The sequence below is a fragment of the Sus scrofa genome, chromosome 15 (assembly GCF_054392235.1).
Source record: "Sus scrofa isolate SSC_HxYL_T2T_F1_AM1 chromosome 15, Sscrofa_HxYL_maternal_Yorkshire_Landrace_v2.0, whole genome shotgun sequence".
In the NCBI taxonomy this organism is placed as follows: domain Eukaryota; kingdom Metazoa; phylum Chordata; class Mammalia; order Artiodactyla; family Suidae; genus Sus; species Sus scrofa.
In genome coordinates, this window is record NC_139397.1 from 97,283,274 (window position 1) to 97,307,029 (window position 23,756).

The following is a 23,756-nucleotide window of genomic DNA, read 5'->3' on the forward strand; positions in this document are numbered from 1 at the left end:
ATTTTATTTTATTTGCTTTTTAGGGCTGTACGTGGCATATGGAGGTTCCCAGGCTAGGGGTCAAATCAGACCCACAGCTGCTGGCCTACACCATAGCCACAGCAACGCCAGATCTGAGCTGCGTCTGCAACCTACACCACAGCTCACAGCAACACCAGAGACTTAACACACTGAGTGAAGCCAGGGATTGAACTCGAAACCTCATGGTTCCTGTCAGATTCGTTTCTGCTGTGCCACAACGGGAACTCCATAAATTGCTCTTTAATATGAGGAAAAGAATGTATACATATGTATGACCGGGTCACTAAGCTGTACAGCAGAAATTGACACAATGCTGTAAATCATCTAATAAAAAAATCATCTAATAAAAAAAATGCTCGTTTCATAATTGTATTGAATTCAATTATTTAAATTCAAGTAGGACTTGTTATGCTGAATTCTCACTTGTTATGCTGAATTCACTTGTTATGCTGAATTCTCACCTGTTATGTGAATTCTCAACCCATAAACTGTCCTCAAGTAAAATTAAACCCTCGAATTTTACTCTCAGACCAACAAAAATTTATAGGTTACATACTCAAATGTTAAATAAGGGCCTAGACTATCTTTTGTCAAAGAGCTCAATTCACTTATTCTCAGGATATCCTATAATTCAGTATTACTCTAAGGTGAATTATTGGAGTGTCCTTATGGCACAGCAGGTTATGGATCTGGCGTTGTGACTGCAGCAGCTCAGGTGGCTCCTGTGGCATGAGTTGGTTCCCTGGCCTGGGAACTTCCACAGACACAGCTAAAAAAAATAAAAATAAAAATAAAGTGAATTATTATCTCAGTTTTCAGTCTTGTGTAAATTATCCTATAGCCTGAATATGCTATTTATTTTTTTATTTGCTTTTTAGGGCTGCGCGCATGGCATATGGAGGTTCCCAGGCTAGGGGTTGAATCAGAGCTATAGCCACCAGCCTACGCCAGAGCCACAGCAACTCGGGATCCAAGCTTCGTCTGCAACCTACACCACAGCTCACGGCCATGTCGGATCGTTAACCCACTGAGCAAGGCCAGGAATCGAATCTGCAACCTCATGGTTCTTAGTCGGATTCATTAATCACTGTGCCACAACGGGATCTCCAGATACTATCCATTTTTTAAAGCATCATTCAGGAAGTCCCCGTTGTGGCTCAGCAGTAACAAGCCCAGCTAGGATCCATGAGGAGGCAGTTTTGATCCCTGGCCTTGCTTAGTGGGTTAAAGGATCTGGTTGGCATTGCTGTGAGCTGTGGTGTAGGTCACAGACAAGTCTCAGATCCCGCATGGCTGTGGCTGTGGTGTAGGCCAGCAGCTGTAGCTCCAATTCAACCCCTAGCCAGGGAACTTCCATATGCCACAGGTGCCGCCCTAAAAGCAAAAAAAAAAAAAAAAAAAAAAAAAAGTCGCTTAGAAGTTTCGTCTCCATCATGAAGTCTTCCTGGATATTTGAAACTTTCAATTATATCCCTACTTTTCTAAGGACAGCACTTTAATGTAGACCACACAAGTCAGCACTTGGATATTATCTCCCTGCTCTAACTATATTATGAAGATAGAGGACAGTAAGGGTTCTCAAGACCGTTAAACATTTCCAAAGCTTTGCACAGTGCTGGACATACACTAGATTCTCAATAAATTCTTGATTAATTAGGATAAAAGAGAAAGGTCTTAGGAGACTGAGGGGAAAAGAGACGAAATTTACATCTTAGTGCCACAGTGCTCCTAAAATCTTATTGAAGTAATTATCATGCAGGCAATCTGAAGACAGTATAAAAATAGGTCTATATCAGTTATTCCTAAGGTCACCTGCATCTGTACCTTACATACTCTGAGGAACTTATTTTTTCTGATTCATATAGCAGACTTATGTTTTAGTCCAGTTTACTAGAAAACAGAGTCTAAGGGAAATTGAATGTTCTTGGCTTTTTATTTGTTAGGTATAAACCAAGGGCAGTGAGAGTGAAGAAAAAGGGAGGAGAGGCAGGAAAGAATGGGAAGCTATGAATAGTTATGCTGTATGGAAAAACTGTGCCATGGGGTAGTAGGTTAAGGAAAAGGAGGAAGGAGGGTGATGATTGATCTGCCACACTCTACTATTTCTACTGATCAAAATTCATTCCATGTGAGTTAACACCCAGCCCACTGCATTGCATCATCCAGATTCTTTGGCAGCCATTTGGGAAGCCAGATATCATGCTCTTAAGCATAGTGTTTCATGCATGTCCCAAAGTGGTAGGAGGAGCCAGAAACTCCAAATGACTGGCTGAGCAGCAGCTGGGAAGAGCCAACATCCCAGATAAGCGACTAGTCAGCCCCAGGTAGCAGATTCATTCAGGCCCCAGGGTAGTCAGTCACTTGCGTCAGCTAAGACAAAGTAACCAGCTCTGCCAGGGGAGAAGGAATCTGATGAAGTGCATAAGGTGTCTCCGATACAGTCTATCATAAGGTTCAGAGGACAAGAAAACCATCTCTGGAGTTACCATCGAGGCTCAACAGAAACGAATCTGACTAGCATCCGTGAGGATGCAGGTTTGATCCCTGGCCTTGCTCAGTGGGTCGAGGATCTGGTGTTGCCGTGAGCTGTGGTGTAGGTCACAGACGTGGCTCAGATCTGGCATTGCTGTGGCTGTGGAGTAGGCTGGCAGCAACAATTCCAATTAGACCCCTAGCCTGTGAACCTCTGTATGCCACAGGTGTGGCCCTAAAAAGACAAAAAAAAAAAAAAAAAAGAAAAGAAAAAGAAAAAGAAAGAAAGAAAAAAAGAAAAAGGAAAAAGAAAAGAAAAGAAATCTGTACAGGAGAAGCAGAAAACAGAGTTTGGAGCAACCACAGGTAATGGGGATGAGGAGAGAAAGGAGAGAGCCAGAGTGAGGGACCACAAATCCTACCCAAGCCTCTGACTGACCTCTGAATGCTGTATGCAATGAGCAGACTCCAAGCTGCTAAGCAAAGAAGAGCTGAAGTTACATTCCAGAGGCCACCCACAATAGGGAACACAAAGTTTGTAGAATGGGTATAGCTAAGCTATGTGTTAAAACAAACAAACAAAAAACAAACCAAAAAAAAAAAAAAAAACCTCCCATTTTCTCTGACAAGTCTTTCCCTAAATTCTCCAAAGTACCATGATATATTAACTACAGTAATCAAATGGAATGCCCCGGCTTTCATTCTGCTTGTATAGCACAAGGATCTTTGCTCACTTAAATGGAAATATATTATAGTCTGAGAAAAAAGCAGCATCCCTTCTGGCTAGTTATACCACACAGGGGTGAGCAGGGAACTGGCTTCTCTGTTCCATGTAATGCATGATATATAAATAATCTGAGGCTTAAGTCAAAATATATCCTAGGGCAATTGTATAAATCTATCAGGGCACTTAAATGGGCAACTTCCACAAGAAAATAGGAGTATTAGCAAAATGGTTAATTAGGCAAACTCTAAGAGGGTGACAATTTCAGTTTCTATGTGCAGCAATCACTTTCCATCATAGGCCTGGTCCCTTGGGAGATGAAGCAAGCCCACTCTAGTCCCAGGCAGGGAAACAGGTAATATTTGCAGGGCCTGGGGGGCAACAGTACAAACGTAGGCCACAGTCTACTGGCCACCCCCTCCTCCTCTTTCCACCTCCTGCTCCAACCCACACCAAGAAGGGCTCTGGACTATTCTCCTGGACATTCCAGCCCATTCATCTAAAGAGCCTGCACCAGGGGGGTAGCACACAGTAGGGAGGAGACATTTAGGGAGGGGACACTGCATGTGCTCCAAGCTGTTGGGGCAAGGAATTCAGAGGTCCCAGGAAGCCAGAGCAGGGTCTAGAAAAGGACTTGTTCTCAGAAGAATCACAGAATTGCAAATCTTACTGTAGGTAGTTGAGTGAACAGTCCAGGTTCCGTTTAGGCCTGGAGGCCTTCTCATAAGCTTCTAGGGGTGGTGTCAGCAGTGCTTGTTGACCGAAAATGACATACTGGTATCTGGGGTGAGTGGCTACATACACCTCTGATGAGAGATCAAAGGCTTTGTTGTGCAGCAATTTTTGTTTTGTTACCTTATTATGTAATCTAACCAAGGAATTGATTATTGACATTCAGTGGCTTATTCTACAGAGATTTTTTTGAGCAGAGAAGTATCAAAGCAGAGTGGTATAAAGAATTATATGGCAAGGAATGGTTAGAAATTACATGGTGAGAGGTTACTGGGTGATAATTATAGCTTCATTTGAAATCATGTATTACAAAATACTTGCTTTGCTTCTCTTATTGATGAGGAGGTACAGAGAATTTGAGGATTTAGCCAATTTTCCAATTTAATTTCTCAGGGAGAGCCCTGGGAAGTAATTTATTCTTCTAGAATGAAATGATATCGTACACTATTTTGATTACAATTTATGCCATTTTGCTCTTCAGTTTGAGAGATATACTGTATCTTGTGAGGAAGTAGCTAGTGGCTTATTTTATACGCCTTAACTAACACATCTAATTAGATGAGCAAAACACAATTAGCATCTAAATTTCACACCACTTTGGGAGAAAAAAAGTCTTTACTGAAAGCCAGTTCTGAGTTTCAAGAAACAAATTGCCTGTTAATTGAGAGAACCAAATGGGGAATGGTTTGAAAGCCAGCCAGGCTTCTATGAGGTCACCAGAAGAGAGAGCAGCTCTGGGACAGGTGCCCCATGTGGCTCTGTAGAATAAGCCATACCAACTCCATATGGAGAATTTTCACTACAATATCTCCAATAAAAGAAGAAAGTCCATATCATGCCTTAAAATTTATATGGCATTTTATTTGAAGTATACTGGGAAGATCATGGCCTTTATTTCAAAAAATTAAAGCTTCTACTGGATGGTAGTTACCTTCGTCCTGCACAGAAGCCCAGAGCTGCCTAAGCTGTTGCTACTGCTATTGTCCACGTGGCAGGGCTCAGGAGAAAGATGGGGTACGCTGCTTACGGAGTGAGATATTTTACAGCACACTCTGTGTTTTTTTTTCAGATCTACTGCTCACTTCCTGTCTTTTTTTTTTTTGGTCTTTTGTCTTTTGTTATTGTTGTTGTTGTTGGGAGCGGCATATGGAGGTTCCCAGGCTAGGGGTTGAATCGGAGCTGTAGCCACCGGCCTACGCCAGAGCCATAGCAACGCGGGATCCGAACCGCGTCTGCAACCTACACCACAGTTCACGGGCAATGCCGGATCGTTAACCCACTGAGCAAGGGCAGGGACCAAACCCAAAACCTCATGGTTCCTAGTCGGATTCGTTAACCACTGCGCCACGACACGGGAACTCCTCACTTCCTGTCTTAATCTTAGTAGCCATATGATCTTAAACAAGCTACTTAGCTTCTCTGATACATAGTATCCTAGTCTCTAAAATGGAGACAATAAAGTTACTTTTTTTTTTTTTTTTTGCAATTTCTTGGGCCCTCCCATGGCATATGGAGGTTCCCAGGCTAGGGGTTGAATCGGAGCTGTGTCTACTGGCCTACGCCAGAGCCAACTTGGGATTCGAGCCGTGTCTGCAACCTACACCACAGCTCACAGCAACACTGGATCCTTAACCCACTTAGCAAGGCCAGGGATTGAACCCGCAACCTCGTGGTTCCTAGTCAGATTCGTTAACCACTGAGCCATGGGAACTCCAATAAACCCACTTATGACCAATAAAAGGATTAATTAAAATAAGGTATGCAAACACTTTTGGCAACTAGCAGGCTCTTAATCTACGTAAATTTCCAGCCTCCTCTGAGATTTTAAATACCAGTGGAGATGAGAAGCCATGCTGTTCTGACCTTGTTATCTTCATTGCCTAGAAATTGAAGCTCACAGAAGAGGAAATAGCACAGTCAAAGGCTGAAACTGACAGAGAGCCAGGAATGAGGGAGATGGCTGTACCTTTCTTATATGAGAATTACTTAACTCTAGTAAAACAGGTTCTCAAAGGAACGAGCAAAGGTTCTTGTGAAACTTTAGATATCTATTTTTTAATTTTTTTTTTTTTACTATTTAGGAATTTAACTTTATGAACATGTTTCAAAAATACTCTTTGCTTCACACATTAAAGGATATTTTCATGACACCCTGAGACTTGGCTAATACTATCATGTAAAGAAATGTGTTGGCTAGAATGTGATGTTCTTAACAACTAAAAATAGCCTGGTGTCTGTCCTTTCCATCACCATGCTGAAAGACTCTTTTCAGTTCTCAAAGGTGTGCCATCACTAAAACATGAACAAAACTGAAGTGTCTGACATAGAACTCTAGCCTGAGAACTTCCGAACACATATTCCTTTTAGCTGAGATGGTGTCTTGTCCATCAGAGCACTGCAATATCAAGGATTATATTATAGAAATGAGTATTTTATTACCAAATAGCATAAAGAATGTTCAAAAACTACAGCAAGACTTAAGCAAGTTTTGGAGTTCCCGTCATGGCTCAGCACTAACAAAACTGACTGGGATCCATGAGGACACGGGTTTGATCCCTAGCCTTGATCGGTGGGTTAAGGATCTGGCATTTCCATGAGCTGTCATGTAGGTCACAGGCATGGCTCGGATCCCACATTGCTGTGGCTGTGGTGTAGGCCAGCAGCTGTAGCTCCGATTCGACCCCTAGCCTGGGAACCTCCATATGCTTCAGGTGCCGCCCTAAAAAGACAAAAAAAAAAAAAAAAAAAAGAGAGAGACACTTAAGCAAGCCTTTCAGATTTGTCTACAAAAAACACTCAACTTCAATGATATATTTAATATCTATGTACATTTGAGACTCAACTAATTATGAAGGTAGGAAAATCACCCGAGTTGCTTTTTTTTTTTTTTTTTTGTCTTCTGTCTTTTGTCTTTTTAGGGCTGCACCCACGGTATATGGAAGTTACCAGGCTAGGAGTTGAATTGGAGTTGTAGCTGCTGGCCTATGCCACAGCCACAGCAAAATGGCATCCAAGCCATATCTGTGACCTGCACCACAGCTCACAGCAATACCAGATCCCCAACCCATTGAGCAAGGCCATGGATTTAACCCATGCCCTCATGGATACTAGTCGGGCTCATAAACCACTGAGCCACAATGGGAACCCTGAGAGTTGCTTTTATTTACTGTAATACAAACTGTAAACATGACCTTATTTCCTATGTGTGAATAGTATGATTTGAGTGATACAAATTAAAACAAAAATCAATCCTGCATAAATATTAATATGGTTAATAATTATGGTGTAAATGAAGGAAGTTTCATCAATAAAGATGAGGCCTCATTTGAGTTTCATCCTTCTCCAAAAAGTGCTTCATTTTACATACTCTCAAAATTTTCCTGTTTCTTTTTGCCACCTCAATAGTATGTTGTATCAATAATCAGAGGAGTTCCCATGATGGCTCAGTGGTTAATGAACCTGACTAGCATCCATGAGGACTCAGGTTCAATCCCTGGCCCTCTGAAAACAGAAAATAAATCTCCCATGTGAAAGGTACACACCCTGTATCTGGAGGTAGAGAGACATCCTTAACACCAGAGATAGGGAATTCAGGGCCAGAAAGCCAGTAACAAAGCTTGTTACTTCTTTACTAATTGACTACCCCAAGCTAAAACTGTCATATTCTTCACTAATTAAACACCCAAGCCTACATTTCTTTGTCTTGTCAATTCTTCACAAATTTATGTTTGTCTCAAAAGTATAAAAGCTGCCTGCTTTTGTACTTTTGGAGGGAATTCTATTTCTATGAGACCACCATATACACAAGTTTTTTTTTCTCCTGTTAATTTGTCTTGTGTCAATTGAATTATTAGACCAGCCAAAAGAACTCAAGAAGGGTAGGGCTGAGATAGACCCCACTGGATATACCTCAGTGGCCGCCTGCAGGGCTGGCTTGATCAATGATAGGCAGTCAATAAAAAGCAACACTGAAAAAGACTTCACAGACCACCTACAGTCTTGGTTTACAAGGCTCTGTGTTGCTAGTTTACTGGAACAACAATATGAGTACCTAGTCTGGAATTAACTGACCCAAAGTGCTTCCTGAGAGCAGAATGGATACGCAGGGTCATGGGGTCTGATTCAGTGGAGGGGTGAGCACCCACCAGCTGCAAATATGATTATCTACCCCCTCAGCTACACCATGTAACACTGTTTTACCTTTCAGTAAATAGCAACACTCATTGAGAGAGAGTCAACTTTTTGCATTTTAGAAACTTAACTCAGGTTAACTATCAGATACAATTCTAACTTAGTAGTAATACCAGTATGTGCCCAGTTTTTGTTACTTATTGTAAGGTCTAGACCAAGGAAGATGTAATTTCAAAATTGAGAGATCGAGGTCATTTTTTGGCAAAAGGAGAAAAAACTCAAAATCGTTTTAAATTGAGGGTTCAAAATTTGGGGTAAGTCAGAATCTCAGAATCAAGTGTTCTGAATATTAGCACATTTTGAGGTGCTCAGTGCAAAACAATTTTTTATTAGGCTCTTTGAGTCACTGTTGAACTGTTGAGTTCTGGAAAGAAAAATTATGTATTACTTCATTTTTTTAAATTTTGGATTTATCTTAAGCATTAACTATTACTATTAGGTATAAGACAATTTAAAAAACAGAAAGTGGAGTTCTGTGATAGCTCAGTGGTTAACGAATCCGAATAGGAACCATGAGGTTGCAGGTGTATTTGAACCTTCCCTTCCCCTGCCCCCAAAACATTTTTACTGCCCTACTATTTAGTAATAATTTCTGTCATTTATTTATTTATTTATTACTTTTTAGGGCCACATCCATGGCAATATGGAGATTCCCAGACCAGGGGTCGAATCAGAGCTGTAGCTGCTGGCCTACGCCATAGCCACAGCAATGGCAAGGATCCTTAACCCACTGAGCAAGGCCAGGGATCTAAGCAGCATCCTCATGGATGCTAATCAGATTCGTTTCTGCTGAGCCCAGCGGGAACGCCCCACTTTCTGTTTTTTATTTATTTTATTTATTTATTTTTGTCTTTTCCAGGGCCACACCTATGGCATATGGAACTTCCCAGGCTAGGGGTCTAATTGGAGCTGTAGCTGCCGGTCTACACCACAGCCATGGCAACTTGGGATCCCAGGCATGTCTTCAGCCTACACCACAGCTCACAGCAACACCGGATCCTCAACCCACTGAGCAAGGCCAGGGATCGAACCCGCAACCTTGTGGTTCCTAGTCGGATTCGTTAACCACTGAGCTATGACAGGAACTCCACTTTCTGTTTTTTAAATTGTCTTATACCTAATAGTAATAGTTAATGCTTAAGATAAATCCAAAATTTAAAAAAATGAAGTAATATATAATTTTTCTTTCCAGAACTCAATTAAAACTGCTTTAAATCTAAATCACAAGGTATTAGAATAATTATCCTTTTCATACAGTTCATATGGTATCATTTGATTTAAGGAATATCTCACCAAGACATAATTAACCTGCTAAAAAAAACTACATAAGAATATAACATGTAGATAATTAAAATCATAAAAATTAGGAGTTCCTGTCGTGGCGCAGCGGAAATGAAGCCGACTAGGAACCATGAGGTTGTGGGTTCGATCCCTGGCCTCGCTCAGTGGGTTAAGGATCCAGCGTTGCCATGAGCTGTGGTGTAGGTTGCAGAAGCAGCTCGGATCTTCTGGCATAGGCCGGACCCCTAGCCTCGGAATCTCCATATGCTGCGGGTGCGGTCCTAAAAAGACAAAAGACCAAAAATATATATATATATATATATATAGAAGAAATCTGAGACATAAACTGAAAAAAATTCATCTAGCTTCACTAGTATATTTAATAAATAGTGTTTAAAATGTTCTAACTACAACTTTAAAACACCTGTGGTAATATTTAGACTGAACATAATTCATACTTGATACTGTAAGCTTGAAGTAAATATACTATATGCTAGTTAGCAGGCTCGATGAATAAACAGCAGGATGTAAACAAGACCAAAGATGTGTTATCACTGTAGGTTCAACATGGTTAGCCCTACCAAATGGAGATTGCTTGCATTTTGCAAAAAGGAAATGATAGAGAGAGATCATTCAAGGTTCCTTATACTTCACCACAACAACCCTTTATCTTGTCCCTCCTATTATGCCAGATTTCTTCCTAATGGTCTTTCTTTGTTCTCTTACATTTACTCCCATGAATAATCTGAATTGCACTTTGTTTTCTACTTGCAGTTTTGTGACTGTCATAATTGCTGCAAGGGACTAACCAAAAGCATAGATTTGTCATATAAATGGCAGAATAACATTTGGATTTAATATTGCTCAACTGTAAAAATAATTCATTGACTCAGCCTTCACCCCATTTATGTCTGTCATTTCATATGGATTTAAGGTTGTTTCCATTGCATGAACTGGTAACACAACTGAAAGCATATTTATTCATCTATTAACTTTTGAAAGGATTATAGGCTATCACTATCTACATCATGCTACATCAACCTCTATGAAGAATCAAGATACACATATTTTCTAAGCCTAAGTAGATTCTTTAGAGTTCTATTTTTTGCAGCCATTTTTTCTACTTTGTCATGAGTTATAATAATAATATATAATAGCTAACTTATTTCTGTATCGTGTTTTAATTAATTTAATCCTTGTTTTAAAACCTTGTTAAAAAAAGACAATACATGATTGCAGGTAAGAAATCTGACATAATAGGAGAGACACTATACACCAAGCTGTAGGGACAAAGTAGAATCACACAAGCCTTTTTTTTTTTTTTTTTGGTTTTAGGCTGCTAGCCTACACCATAGCCACTCAGGACCCGAGCCACATCTGTGACATATACCACAGCTCACAGCAATGCCAAATCCTTAACCCACTGAGCAAGGCCAGGATGCGTCCTTATGGATGCTAGTCAGATTCCATTAACTGCTGAGCCACGACAGGAACTCTTTCTTTTTTTTTTTTGTAAGGTACAAGCATTCTCCACTTGGTTTGGTAGGACGAACCGTATCGAACTATATAATGAGAATATATCTCTGGTCCTGTTTACATCCTGCAGTCCTGTAGTCTGAGGCAGGTACTAGTATTGTCTTCTTCCATACACGAGTGATTAAGTAACTTGTCCCAGGTTACAGAGATAGCAAAAGGTAGGGCTGGTGCTCAAATCTGAACAGTTTGGCTCCCAAATTCTTGCTGTAAATCATCATACAATGTGGCCTCTGTACCCACATGTCATAAATTGAAGGCTAGAGCAAAGCAGAGTCCCTCTGAAACTGAAGACATGAGATGTGTCTCAAGGTACACATCTTCACCTGCTGCTACTCCCCAGAGACAGATCCCTCAGCAGCCCACAGGTCCACATCCTGTATCAGCGGTTCTGGTTAAGGCCTTTCCTACTCCCTTTAGCCCTATCTCCAGGCTCTTCAGGCAGCATGATGAAGAGATATCCAACATGTTCCCTTCCCACCTGTGGCTCAATTTCTGAAGGAAGAAGCCATTTCCCACACAGTTTGTGATAAAGACAGGATAAGACCTGTCTTAGCCAAGGTTATAAGATTGAGAACACTTCTTTGTTACATTCATAGTTATCAATATCCATTTCCGAGGCTCTTGATGTACTCAGAACATGCCCCTGACACCCAATCACCTCCCACAGGGTAGCCCTTGGGCTGTCCAGAGCACCCTGCTATGGCCTTCCACTCGGTACTCCCCTCCATCTTAAAACTACCTCCCTTTTTGTGCCAGAAAGTGCTAATTATCCCCAATATCTGAATGTCCCTTCTTCCATAATGACACGGCTCCCATTTTCTGGCCCCTTACAGTTAGTTATGGCCATGTGACTAAGTTTTGCCCACAGGATATGAACACACATTCTGTGGGCAATTCAGAGGAAGGGTCCTTAAAGGAAGGTGAGGTACCCTCTGTCCGCCTTTTCTCCTGCCTGCTAGCTGCAATGTGGATTTACTTTCTGGCATGAAGCACAGCAGATAGCAAAGCAGGATGAGCCTAAGTCTCAAGTCTCATGGAATGCCATGCCAAACTCGAACTGAAAACCTTGCAAACTAAAAGACCTCAAGAATGTGATAAAGAAACACACTTCTCCCTTGTCCACTGTTATCTGGAGTACTTTTATTACTTGTTGGCAACCTTAACCTAACTACTCCCCCTCCTTCTGCTCTTGAGTAGCAAGACTTTTGGCTTTGCTAATACAAACAGAAGAGTATCCTCTCTATGCCTCAGAACTTTGTGAGCTGCTCCTTCTTGATTCAGCCAGTAAATGGTAATGAAATTTGGAAGGATCCTCTCTTAAGATTAAAACTCAGCTTACAAGACTACTGACATGCATAATACTGCTTTTGCTTTCAGAAGCTTTCAGAGGTGAATATCATGTAGCTTTTTCTTTTTGTATCCTTTTCATCACAAACCCTAATTTCCCAGTTTTGCCAGCTAGATCAACACCTCTGCCAAGTAGAGCAAAGACTGTGTTTTGAGAAAGCAAAAAACAAAGTCACAATAATGGTTTTCAAAATGTTATCCCATTAAATTACCTGAGGAAAAAAAATGAAGTCTTGTTCCTGTGCATTCCTTAAGACATTCCCATCTGCATAGCCACCAAAGTTCACCTTTTATTTATTTATTATTATTATTTTTGTCTTTCCTAGGGCCGCACTCATGGCATATGGAGATTCCCCTGCTAGGGGTCTAATCAGAGCTGTAGCCACTGGCCTACGCCACAGCCACAGCAATGCCAGATCCTCACCATGTCTTTGACCTACACAACAGTGCATGGCAACGCCAGATCCTTAACCCACTGAGTGAGGCCAGGGATCAAACCTGCAACCTCATGGTTCCTAATAGGATTCCTTAACCACTGAGCCATGATGGGAACTCTTCAAGTTCACCTTTTGAAAAATGACAGATAAATTCATAGAGACAGGAAATGGATTAGAGGTTACCAGGGCCACAAGGAGGAGGAAGGGGGACTCATTGCTTAGTGGGTACAGGGGTCTGCTTACAGTAATAGGAACATTTTGGAAAGAGATAGCAATAATGGTTGCAACATAATTGTGAATAAAATTAATGTCATTCAGTTGTATGCTAAAAACAGTTAAAATGGGAGTTTCCATTGTGGCTCAGTGGTTAACAAACCCAACTAGGATCTACAAGGAAGCAGGTTCGATTCCTGGCCTTGCTCAGTGGGTTAAGGATGTGGCATTGCTGTGAGCTGTGATGTAGGTCACAGACATGGATCCTGTGTTGCTGTGGCTGTAGTGTAGGCCGGCAGCTACAGCTCTGATTCAACCCTTAACCTGGGAACCTCCATATGCCACGGATGTGGCCCTAAAAAGAAAAAACAAAGTTAAAATGGTATGTTTTATGTTATATACATTTTACCACAATAGAAATAAACAAACAAATAGGAGTTCCCTTGTAACAGAGTGGGTTAAGAATCTGGAATTGTCACTGCAGTTTCTCAGGCTGCCATTGTGGCTGGGGTTCAATCCCTGGCCTGAGAACTTCCACTGCCGGAAAAAATAATAATAATAAAATATATAAACAAAAGACCAGAAAAAAAGTCCATTAAAGGAGTAGAACATCATGTCCACCCATAAAGCCTCATCTGTCTCTTTCTAAACTACTTCTTTTTACTCTGTTTTCTAATTTTTATGTATGCTTTTGGCAGTCAAAGAATGTACCTAAGATAGATATGCCACATGGCAAACCAGCATATTTTGTTTGCTTAGCTGAATAACTGTAAATAAAAGCACTTTTCTTAGTACATGGTTTCTTCCATTTATATTTAATAACGTGGGAGCAGGAAAAATGACTGCTTAGTTATTCATACCAAGATTCCTTTTATAGGGAGAATTTTTATTTGAGCAGAGCTCTGAGGAGGAAGGGAACCCAAGCTGAGAAGTATGCCACTTCAGCTGCTCCATATAGCAAAGGAGAGAGAAGGAACACCTGAATTACATTTAAGACTGTCAACCCCTATTCCTTGATTAATTTACAAAGTATTTTTCCTCTAAGATTGTGCTTTTTTTCTTTTTTTCTTTTTAGGGCCGCCTGGCACATGGAAGTTCCCAGTCTAGGAGTTGATTTGGAGCTACAGCTGCCGACCTAAACCACAGCCACAGAAACTCAGGATCCGAGCCGCATCTGCAACCTACAACACAACTCACAGTAACTCCGGATCCTTAACCCACTGAGCAAGGCCAGGCATCGAACCCACAACTTCATGGATCCTGGTCGGATTTGTTAACAGCTGAGCCATGAAGTGAACTCTGTGCATCTGCAACCTACACCACAACTCACGGTAATGCTGGATTCTTAACCCATTGAGCAAGGCCATGGATCGAGCCCACATCCTCATGGATACTAGTCAGATTTGTTACTGCTGAGCCACGTTGGGAATTCCAAGAGAAGTTTTAAGAAAGGCCTCTGAAGGACCTGTAGTCTCTCACCATTTCCTTCTCAAGGCACTTCAGCACCTGGGGCAGAGGATGAGACTGCTCATCCTCTAAGGAGGAGCAAAGCCTCATTGTCTGTTTTGTTTGTTTTGGCCATGTCCACAGCAAATGAAAATTCCTGGGTCAGGGATTGAACTCACACCACAGTAGCGACCTGAGCCACAGCAGTGACAACACTGGGTATTTAACCCACTGAACCACCAGGGAACTCCAAATCCTCATTGTCTTGATGACTAACTTTTCACCTGAAAGATACATGCCTTTGATCTATTCCTGGGGTATAGTAGTTGGGGCTCTTTTGCTTGTAGTAACAGAAACCCAATCCAATTTGCTTAAGTACGAAAAGAGTTTAGGCTCTCGTAACTGAAACACCCAGGGGCTTGAGCCTACCTTGATCAAGGAGCACAAATGTTTGTCATCAGGACTTGGTCTTTTGCTTGTGATCTATTGGCTCTGCTTCCCTCCCAGTTGGCTCCAATTCTGGGGCTCCTCATGATGATAAGAAGGCGATAAGAAACTGTAGACTTCCTTCCTTCATTTCAACAGTCTGGCTTTCCAACTGTTTAAACAAAAGATTCAGAATTTAGATTCATAAATGCTTTATTTTTTATTTTTCATTTTTATTTTTTTGCTTTTTAGGTCCGCACATGTGGCATAAGGAAGTTCCCAGGCTAGGAACTACAGTTGCTGGCCTATGTCACAGCCACAGCAACATGGGATCTGAGCGGTGTCTGCAACCTACACCACAGCTCACCGCAATACTGGATGCTTAACCCACTGAGTGAGGCCAGGGATCGAACCCGCATCCTCATGGATACTAGTGGGATTTGTTTCTGCTGAGCCACGATGGGAACTCCTAGACTCATTAATTCTTTTTCTGTTTGTTTTGTCTTTTTTTGTCTTTTCCAGGGCCACACCCATGGCATATGGAGGTTCCCAGGCCAAGGGTCGAATTGGAGCTGCAGTTGCCAGCCTACACCAGAGCCACAGCAAGGCGGGATCTGAGCCACATCTTCGACCTATACCACAGCTCACAGCAAAGCCAGATCCTTAACCCACTGAGCAAGGCCAGGGATCAAACACGCAACCTCATGGTTCCTAATTCATTAACCACTGAGACACGACGGGAACTCCTAGACTCATTAATTCTATCTTTGAGTGTATTACCTCATAAATCACCCTTGACTCCTTTCTTTCTCTTGTCCCACATGTTCAACCTGACAGGAAATCCTGTTGGCTCTGCCATCAAAACATATCCAGAATTTAACTTTTTCTCATCAGCTTCTCAGCTATCTTCCCTCAGGTCTAAGATACAATCCTATGTAAACTTAATTACTCTAATAATCTAAGAGTATCCCTATTTCTATTCTCGTCCCCTTATAACCTATTCTTAACAAGCAACTAGAGTGATGCTGTAAAGTATAGCAAACAAACAGTTTTTAACCATCTATCTTCCTATGGCTCAGTGCAGAAGTAGCAGATAGAAACACCCATCTCTCAGACTTTCCCTGAAAGACGCCTATTTGCATACTTTAAGAGCTGCTGCCTAAAAGCCCAACATGCAATCAGCCTCCACTTTGGTGCTGACTGAGACCCTCCCCTTTGGGACACTGACAAGTCCTGGCACATCTGCAACCAATAAGGACAAAGATGGCTGTTTAGACCATCACAAAAGTTTGAGAGACAACCAAGAGCTAGGGTAAGCCAAAAGATAAGGTTCTCCTCCTACACAAGAACTACAAGAGGTGGCTGCTTTATGCAGTGCACAGAAGCCAACACAGAGAGTCATGGACAATGAAGAAACAGAGAAGTATGTTCCAAATGAATGAGCAAGACAAAACTCTAGAAACAGAACTTAATGAAGCACAGAGTTCCCACTGTGGTGCAGCAGAAACAATCCAACTAGGAACCGTGAGGTTGTGGGTTCGATTCCTGGCCTCACTCATTGGGTTAAGGATCTGGTGTTGCTGTGAGCTGTGGTATAGATTGCAGAAGGCAGCTCAGACCTGGAGTTGCTGTGGCTCTGGTGTAGGTCGGCAGCAACAGCTCTGATTTGACCCCTAGCCTGGGAACCTCCATATGCTGCGGGTTCGGCCCTAAAAAGACAAAATATATATATATACATATATATATATATATAATAAAAAAGGCAGAACTTAATGAAGCAGAGATAAGTGATTGATTTACCTGATAAAAGAATTCAGAGTGACCTATGAGAATTTAAGGCTCAAAACTATCCAGTGATTTCTCCCGTCACAGTAAAAAGCTAAATTCTTGCAATGTTCTATAATTCCTATAAGATCATAGCTCCTATTACCGCAGACCTTACTGCAATTCTCTTAACCTCTCACTCACTCTGCTTCTAGCAAACTGGCTTCCTTGCTCAAATATACAAGATGTGAATCTGTTTCAGGGTCACTGCACTTGCTATTCTCTCTTCCTTATTCCCTGTTCCCCAAAATATCTAGCATTCAATCCCTCATTTCCTTCAAGACTTTGCTCAAATATCAACTTTTTCAGTTAGGCCATCTTGGACCCTCCAAATGCATTTTCTCCTTCCTCTCCCAGCATTTCCAGCCAACTCCCCTATTTTGTTTTGCTCCACAGCATCCATCTATCACCTTGTAATATCCTATATTTATTTAGTTTATTGTCTGCCTCCCACAATTTGAATGTAAACTTCATGAAGGCAAAAACTTTTGTCTTTTTTTTTCCCCCAGTGAAGTATCCCCAGCACCTAAAACATTACCAGGCACATAGCTGGTGCACAATAATTATTTGTTGAGTGAATAGATGAATCAATGAATGATAAGACATTTGCCCAATCCTGAACCAATTACTGAAGCTAGAGGATACAATAGTCTAATTGGCCAGGCCTAAGTCCAATGCTGCCCCTATAGACAAGGGTGAGATCAGCTCTCTCTGAACCCATATGGCCTAAGAATAAGTGGGCAGTTCCATAAGATAGTGGTGCTATTACTTGAAGGGAATGAGATGCTAGGCAGACAAGATTACAGATATCCCTGTATTTCTCTAGTCACCCCAAAAGATGTGACTAGGGAATACAAGAAAGTCATTTGTAAAAGACTTATTACAAAGGTTTTAGCCCTTTAAAATTTCCAAGTTGGGACTTGCCTGATAGAGAGAATAGTCATTGTGTAGGATTCATTAATACTTCTAGTTTCAAATCACCTCCTCACCCCTTAAATCATCTGTGTGTGTGTGTGTGTGTGTGTGTGTGTGTGTGTGTGTGTGTTGGGAGGAGGGTGTGATCCATCCCATCATGTCAACACACTATTTATTTACCTATCTATCTATTTATCTATTGCCTTTTTTGTACTTTTAGGGCTGCACCTGTGGCATATGGAGGTTCCCAGGTTAGGGGTCCATTCAGAGCTGTAGCCTCCAGCCTATACCAGAGCCACAGCAACGCCAGATCCGAGCCGCCTTCTGTGACCTACACCACAGCTCACGGCAATGCCAGATCCTTAACCCACTGAGGAAGGCCAGGGATCAAACCTGCAACCTCATGGTTCCTAGTCAGATTCATTTCTGCTGTGCCACAAGGGAAACTCCTCAACACACTATTAAGATCTGACCACTACTTCCATCTTCCAGGAGGCATATACAAATTCCCTTAGGGTTCTCAGGCATGTACACCATTCACATCTTTTCCAGGGAAATTAGCCACTGCAGGGAGAGCAATGGGTACACTTCACAAAGTCCCTCAGGAAGTTCCGCAGCTCAGTGCTACAAAACCTTATGGGAGGGAGACGGAAATGAAAGAGGGAAGGATCTAGAAGAAAGCAGAGATAGTACTAAAAAAGAGGATCAATACCATTAATAAAGAGAGGAGAACAGCAAAAAGAGAGATGGGCAGTAAAGTTAATCCCTGGGATAGGTAGGTGTTATGGGCTGCATATTTATATATCCCCCAAATTCATTTACTGAAACCCTGCTCCCCAATGCGGTGGGCCTTTAGGAGGTAATTAGGTCATGAAGGTAAAGTCCCCATGATGGGATTAGTGTCCTTATAAAGAAGAAACACAGGGAGTTCCCGTCATGGCTCAGTGATTAACGAATCTGACTAGGAACCATGAGGTTGTGGATTCGATCCCTGGCCTTGCTCAGTGGGTTAAGGATCTGTCATTGCCGTGAGCTGTGATGTAGGTCGTAGACACGGCTCGGACCCTGTGTTGCTGTGGCTGTGGTGTAGGCCGGTGGCTACAGCTCTGATTTGAGGCCTAACCTGGGAACCTCCATAGGCCCTGGGAGCAGCACAAGAAATGGAAAAAAAAAAAAAAGAAGAAGAAGAAACACAGGAGTTCCCATCATGGCACAGTGGAAACAAATCTGACTAGGAAACATGAGGTTGCACATTCGATCCCTGGGCTCACTCAGTGGGTTAAGGATCTGTCGTTGCCTTCAGCTTGGATCACAGACATGGCTCGGATCTGATGTTGTTGTGGATGTGGCATAGGCCAGAGGCTACAGCTCTGACTTGACCCCTAGTGTGGGAACCTCCACATGCCACAGGTGCGGCCCTAAAGAGCAAAAAGAAAAAAAGAAAAGAAAAAGAAAGAAACACAAGAGCTAGTGCTCCTGCTTTTGCAAGTTCTTCTCCTTCTCCTTCCTCCATGAGGACACAGTGAGAAGACAACAGCAACCTATAAACCAGAAAGAGGGCTCTCACCAGACCCAGACCATACTGACATCCTAACAGATTTCCCAGCTTCTAGAACCGTGAGAAATAAATGTTTGTTGTTTAATTCACCGGTCCATGGTATTTTGTTAAAACAGTCTGAACTGACTAAAACAGGAGGATTAACAATGAGAACAGGGAAATTAATTTGACAGCTAAATAATCATTTGTGATTTTGGAAAAAGAATTTCCATAGCCTGCGGCAGATTGTGAATACATACGAAATGAGTGGCTGATGAGGAAGTGGAGGTAGATCACAAAATGAAAAATCATCCAAAGAGACTGAGAGCCTGCTCTAGATGGGCAGTACACTAGGTACCAGGGCCAGCATCAGGTTTGTATAGGGCCCTGCACTCAGAAGGGTCTTGGCTTGGCTTAATGCTCAGAAGTTACTGTCTTGAAATTCTAAATTCACCAGGTATGAGCTGCATCTGTAACCTACGCTGCAGCTTATGGCAATGCCGGATCCTTAACCCACTGAAAGAGGCCAGGGATTAAATCCACATTCTCACAGATACTATGTGGGGTTCTTAACCCACTGAGTCACAATGCAACTCCTTGAAATTCTTAATAATTTTTTAACAAGGGGCCCTGCATTTTCATTTTGCACTAGGCCCACAAATTATGTGGTAGGTCCTGCAAAGCACTGAAGGGGACCCAAAATAGTTCATTCATTGTCCATTCACTTATTTATTCAACAACAAATAAATGATTTGCTTACTATGAGCCCTCCTGTCTCTGGAAATATGATGAAAAAGGTAGTGAACATGACAGAGGCATGACAGAAAAATCTTTTAAGTAAAGGTTGTCACTTCCAAGAATATTAAAGTATAAATATAGGTATGACATGACATTCCACATTTCCTTAGTTTTAGAACCTATATGACCCTGGTCAATTCATTCAACTTTTTAAGGCTTAGTTTACTCACCTAAAAAAATTACAATAATAAGACCTACTGGAGTTCCCTGGTGGCCTAGTGGTTAAGGATCTAGTGCTGTTACTGCCGTGGCTCAGGTTTGATCCCTGGTCTGGGAATTTCTGCATGACATGGGAGGGAGCCAGGTAATAACAGTAATAATGATGATGATGATGATAATGATGGGACCTATCCCTAAGGTTGTTAGGGGAATTAAATGTGATCAAGAACATAAGGTGCTTACAACAATGCAAGGTACATGCTAAGTGTTCAATAATGTGAGTGACTTTGATGAGATTCCAGCACCTAGCATCACCTGGTATGTAGTAAGTGTTCAATAAATGTCTGGTTTGTGGAGTTCCTGTCATGGCTCAGTGGTTAATGAATCCGACTAGGAACCATGAGGTTGCAGGTTCGATCCCTGGCCTTGCTCAATGGGTTAATGATCCGGCGTTGCAGTGAGCTGCAGCATAGGCTGGTGGCTATGGCTCTGATTCAACCCCTAGCCTGGGAACCTCCATATGCTGAGGGTGCAGCCCTAGAAAAGACAAAAAGACAATAAATAAATAAATAACTGGTTTGTGAAGTGGGGGGTAAAAAGGAAACGTCAGATCAAATTTTTTTTTTTCTTTTCTCTTTTTCGTTTTTGGCTGCATCTGTGGCACACAGGAGTTCCCAGGCCAGGGAAAGAACCTGAGCAGCTGCAGTGACAATGCCAGATACTTAACCTGATGAGCCACACAAGATCTCCTGCATAGTTTTATACATTTTCTATAAACAAAACAGATATAACTACATATACACATTTATATATACTTAAAGCTTTGATTGGACATGGAAGAAAATGTAAAAGGACATACATACTAAGTTATCATATGAAATTGCAGCATTAGTCAATAAAGGAAAGGAAAAGTTTTAAGAGTTGCTATTCTTTAAATATAATTACACTTGTAAATTTTGAATGGCTGAATAAAATGGCTTTAAGTATTTTACCACCCACTTATGTGATCAGAGCCTCTCAGTGATACTCACTATTCAGAATATGAGTTTATCATTTAAAAGTCTAGATCAGAAACTGAATAAGCCTTTCACCCATAAAACCTAATATCAGAATATATTCATAGGAACAAATTCAAGTCAATTAAAAATGTGGAGAAATTTTATTTGAAACTTTTATCTAAATTCAATGTTCAGTTTCATTCCTAGTATACTGTATTTTATTTTCTCATTATTTAATTTTTAAAATATTGTGAATTTTTTTTAACCATCATTCATTTTTCATTTTTTTCTTTTTTTAGTCCTGCACCTGAGGCATATGGAAGTTTCCAAAATAGGGATAGAATCGGAGCTGCAGCTGCTGGCCTACTCCATAGCCACAGCAATGCCAGATCCAAGCCACATCTTCGACATACACCATAAGTCATGGCAACACCAGATCCTTAACCCACTGAGTGGGGCCAGGGATCAAACCTGCATCCTCATGGATACTGGTTGGGTTCATTACAGTTGAACTCCTTTACTATCATTTAATTGTGTTTAAATCTCTTCATTTATATAACCTAGTGTTCAGTACAAAAACTAGCATTTCCAGTATGTATTGTGATATGAAAGAAGTCAAGAGGCCCTAACACAGATTTATAAAGTCTCTCTGCCACTCCATTCCACCCTAGGACACAGATGTGCCCCGCACCCTACCCCATACACTCTCTTTCTCTCTCACATTTCAAAGATAGGGAGGGCTACGAGGATGGAGAGCAGCCAGGGTTCGTCTGTGTTCAACAGGGTCAAGAATTCCAATTTGTTATTGTTTGACATATTTGTTTGAGATACTATGTAGCCCCATAGCTGGAGGGTAAGATATTTGTTTGAGATACTATGTAGCCCCAGAGCTGGAGGGTAAGATATTTGTTTGAGATACTATGTAGCCCCAGAGCTAGAAGGTAAGATTAGACAAAAGCAGAGGAAAAAAAAAAAAAAAAAAAAAGCTAATTTTAAAAACCACAGAATCTGAATGAACAACAAATTTGGGAGGAATCCACATTTTACTGAAGGACAAAAGACCTTAATAAATGGAGGGACATTCCATGTTCCTGGATGGAAGTACTTGGTATCCCAGCCTTCATCATTTCTCAAATTAATATGAAAATTTAACACAACTCAAAGAAAGAATAACAGAAGTTATCGATTAGAAATAACTTGGTTAAGAAGCACCCAGACAAACATGCCCTGAAGTGAAGCCAAGTGATCAGTCTTCTTGATCACCCTTACAGTGTCTCATAGGGTACCTTGGTGTGAATACCATCTTCCTAAGGTCCTTAACTTCCCATCTTTCTTTATACTCAGAATTGTAGAAGTTATTCATGACTATTTCATAGTAATCAAAGTTGCAAAGCCTTTATATATTAATAAGACACTAAGGGTATAAATTTTCTCAAGTACTTGTGTTAGCTATCACTGAGTAACTGATAAGCAGAACACGTAATAATTTGCTTGTGATAAAAGAATCAGAGCAACCAGAGGATGCTTTGAGGCTTATTTCATTCAAGTTACATTAAGGCCTGGTGACTGTTTTTGCCCCAGAACAGAGTACCTTTTGCTCTTGTTTCCCAAATAAAACACTGTTCCACTTGGGCAATGCTAGATAAACATCAAAATCTTGATCTTTGTGTTCCTTTTTTTCCAAACTCTGAACCCACCATTACCCATTCATTAGCTAACTGCTTTTCAAATAATGGAGAATATAAATGATTAGATTTCTGATCTTTCCAAAGGAGGGCCAGATCAATTCTAAAGGGTTGGTACATTAAAATACAGGGCATTTCTTAGCATGGTAGGGAAACCTGCCAACTGTGGTCTCTTTTATCAGTACCTTGCTCAAATACGGATCCACAAATTATTTACAGCTGTCATGGGTGTCGGAGATGACCAAATCTCGAAAACACCCTAAAACTAAAGCTTAGCATGTAAATCAACTATACTTTAATTAAAAAAAAAAAAAAAAAAAAGCTTAGTAAGTTCAAATGACTTAAAGTTACTAGGTAGGGAGTTTACGTCTTGGCTCAGTAGTTAACAAACCCTACTAGTTGTGGGCTCGATCCCTGGCTTCGCTTAGTGGGTTAAAAATCTGGATTGCCATGAACTGTGGTGTAGGTCGCAGATGCGGCTTGGATCCTGCCTTTCTGGGGCTGTGGTGTAGGCGGGCAAGTGCAGCTCCAATTCGATCCCTAGCCTGGGAGCCTTCATGTGCTGCGGCCCTAAAAAGACAAAAGACAAAAAAATAATAAATAAATCTATTTCTAAAAAAAAATTACTAGGTAGGCTGAGATTAGCTCCATAGTATTTAACTCCTTAATTGATCTTCTACGTTATACTTCACAAATAAAAATAAGATAGAAATCACTCGCAAATAGGAAGCATATCTGGTGATCCTACTTTTCATCAATCTTGTAAATCATTCCTTAAATCCTGTCTGTGAGAACAGTTGCTTCAGTTCTTTCCACAGTAACTAGAAGTGTCAGAAAATAGTGCCAACAGATTTCTTAAGATCAGTGTGTACCTAATTAACTGACCTCGAACGCTCCTGCCTCAGCTGTTAAGGATGAAATTTCAGTGTCAGCCGCGCGTTTTAAGGTCTTTCCAAGGTGCTCAAGATACACACAATCGGTGTCACAGGAATTTTCAGTGCGCGCCCTCACAGT

The 23,756-nt window shown here is 41.2% G+C and overlaps 2 long non-coding RNA genes across 3 annotated transcripts in view; one reads left to right on the plus strand and one right to left on the minus strand.

Annotated features, from left to right (window-relative positions):
* The window catches only part of LOC146396001 (uncharacterized), an 881,025-nt gene that overhangs the window by 766,950 nt on the left and 90,319 nt on the right, over positions 1–23,756 (plus strand). The gene's annotated exons all lie outside the window — the stretch shown is intronic.
* Positions 1–23,756, minus strand: part of LOC110256983 (uncharacterized) — a 218,842-nt gene that overhangs the window by 194,552 nt on the left and 534 nt on the right. The window contains exons 2-3 of one of the 2 annotated variants that reach the window (XR_014829813.1): positions 14,176–14,998; positions 10,918–12,779 (exon numbers count right to left, since the gene is read on the minus strand). This is a non-coding gene — a long non-coding RNA (uncharacterized LOC110256983). Of the gene's footprint in view, positions 1–10,917; positions 12,780–14,175; positions 14,999–23,756 lie in introns of those variants that run through there. The other variant, XR_014829811.1, reaches the window with a different exon arrangement.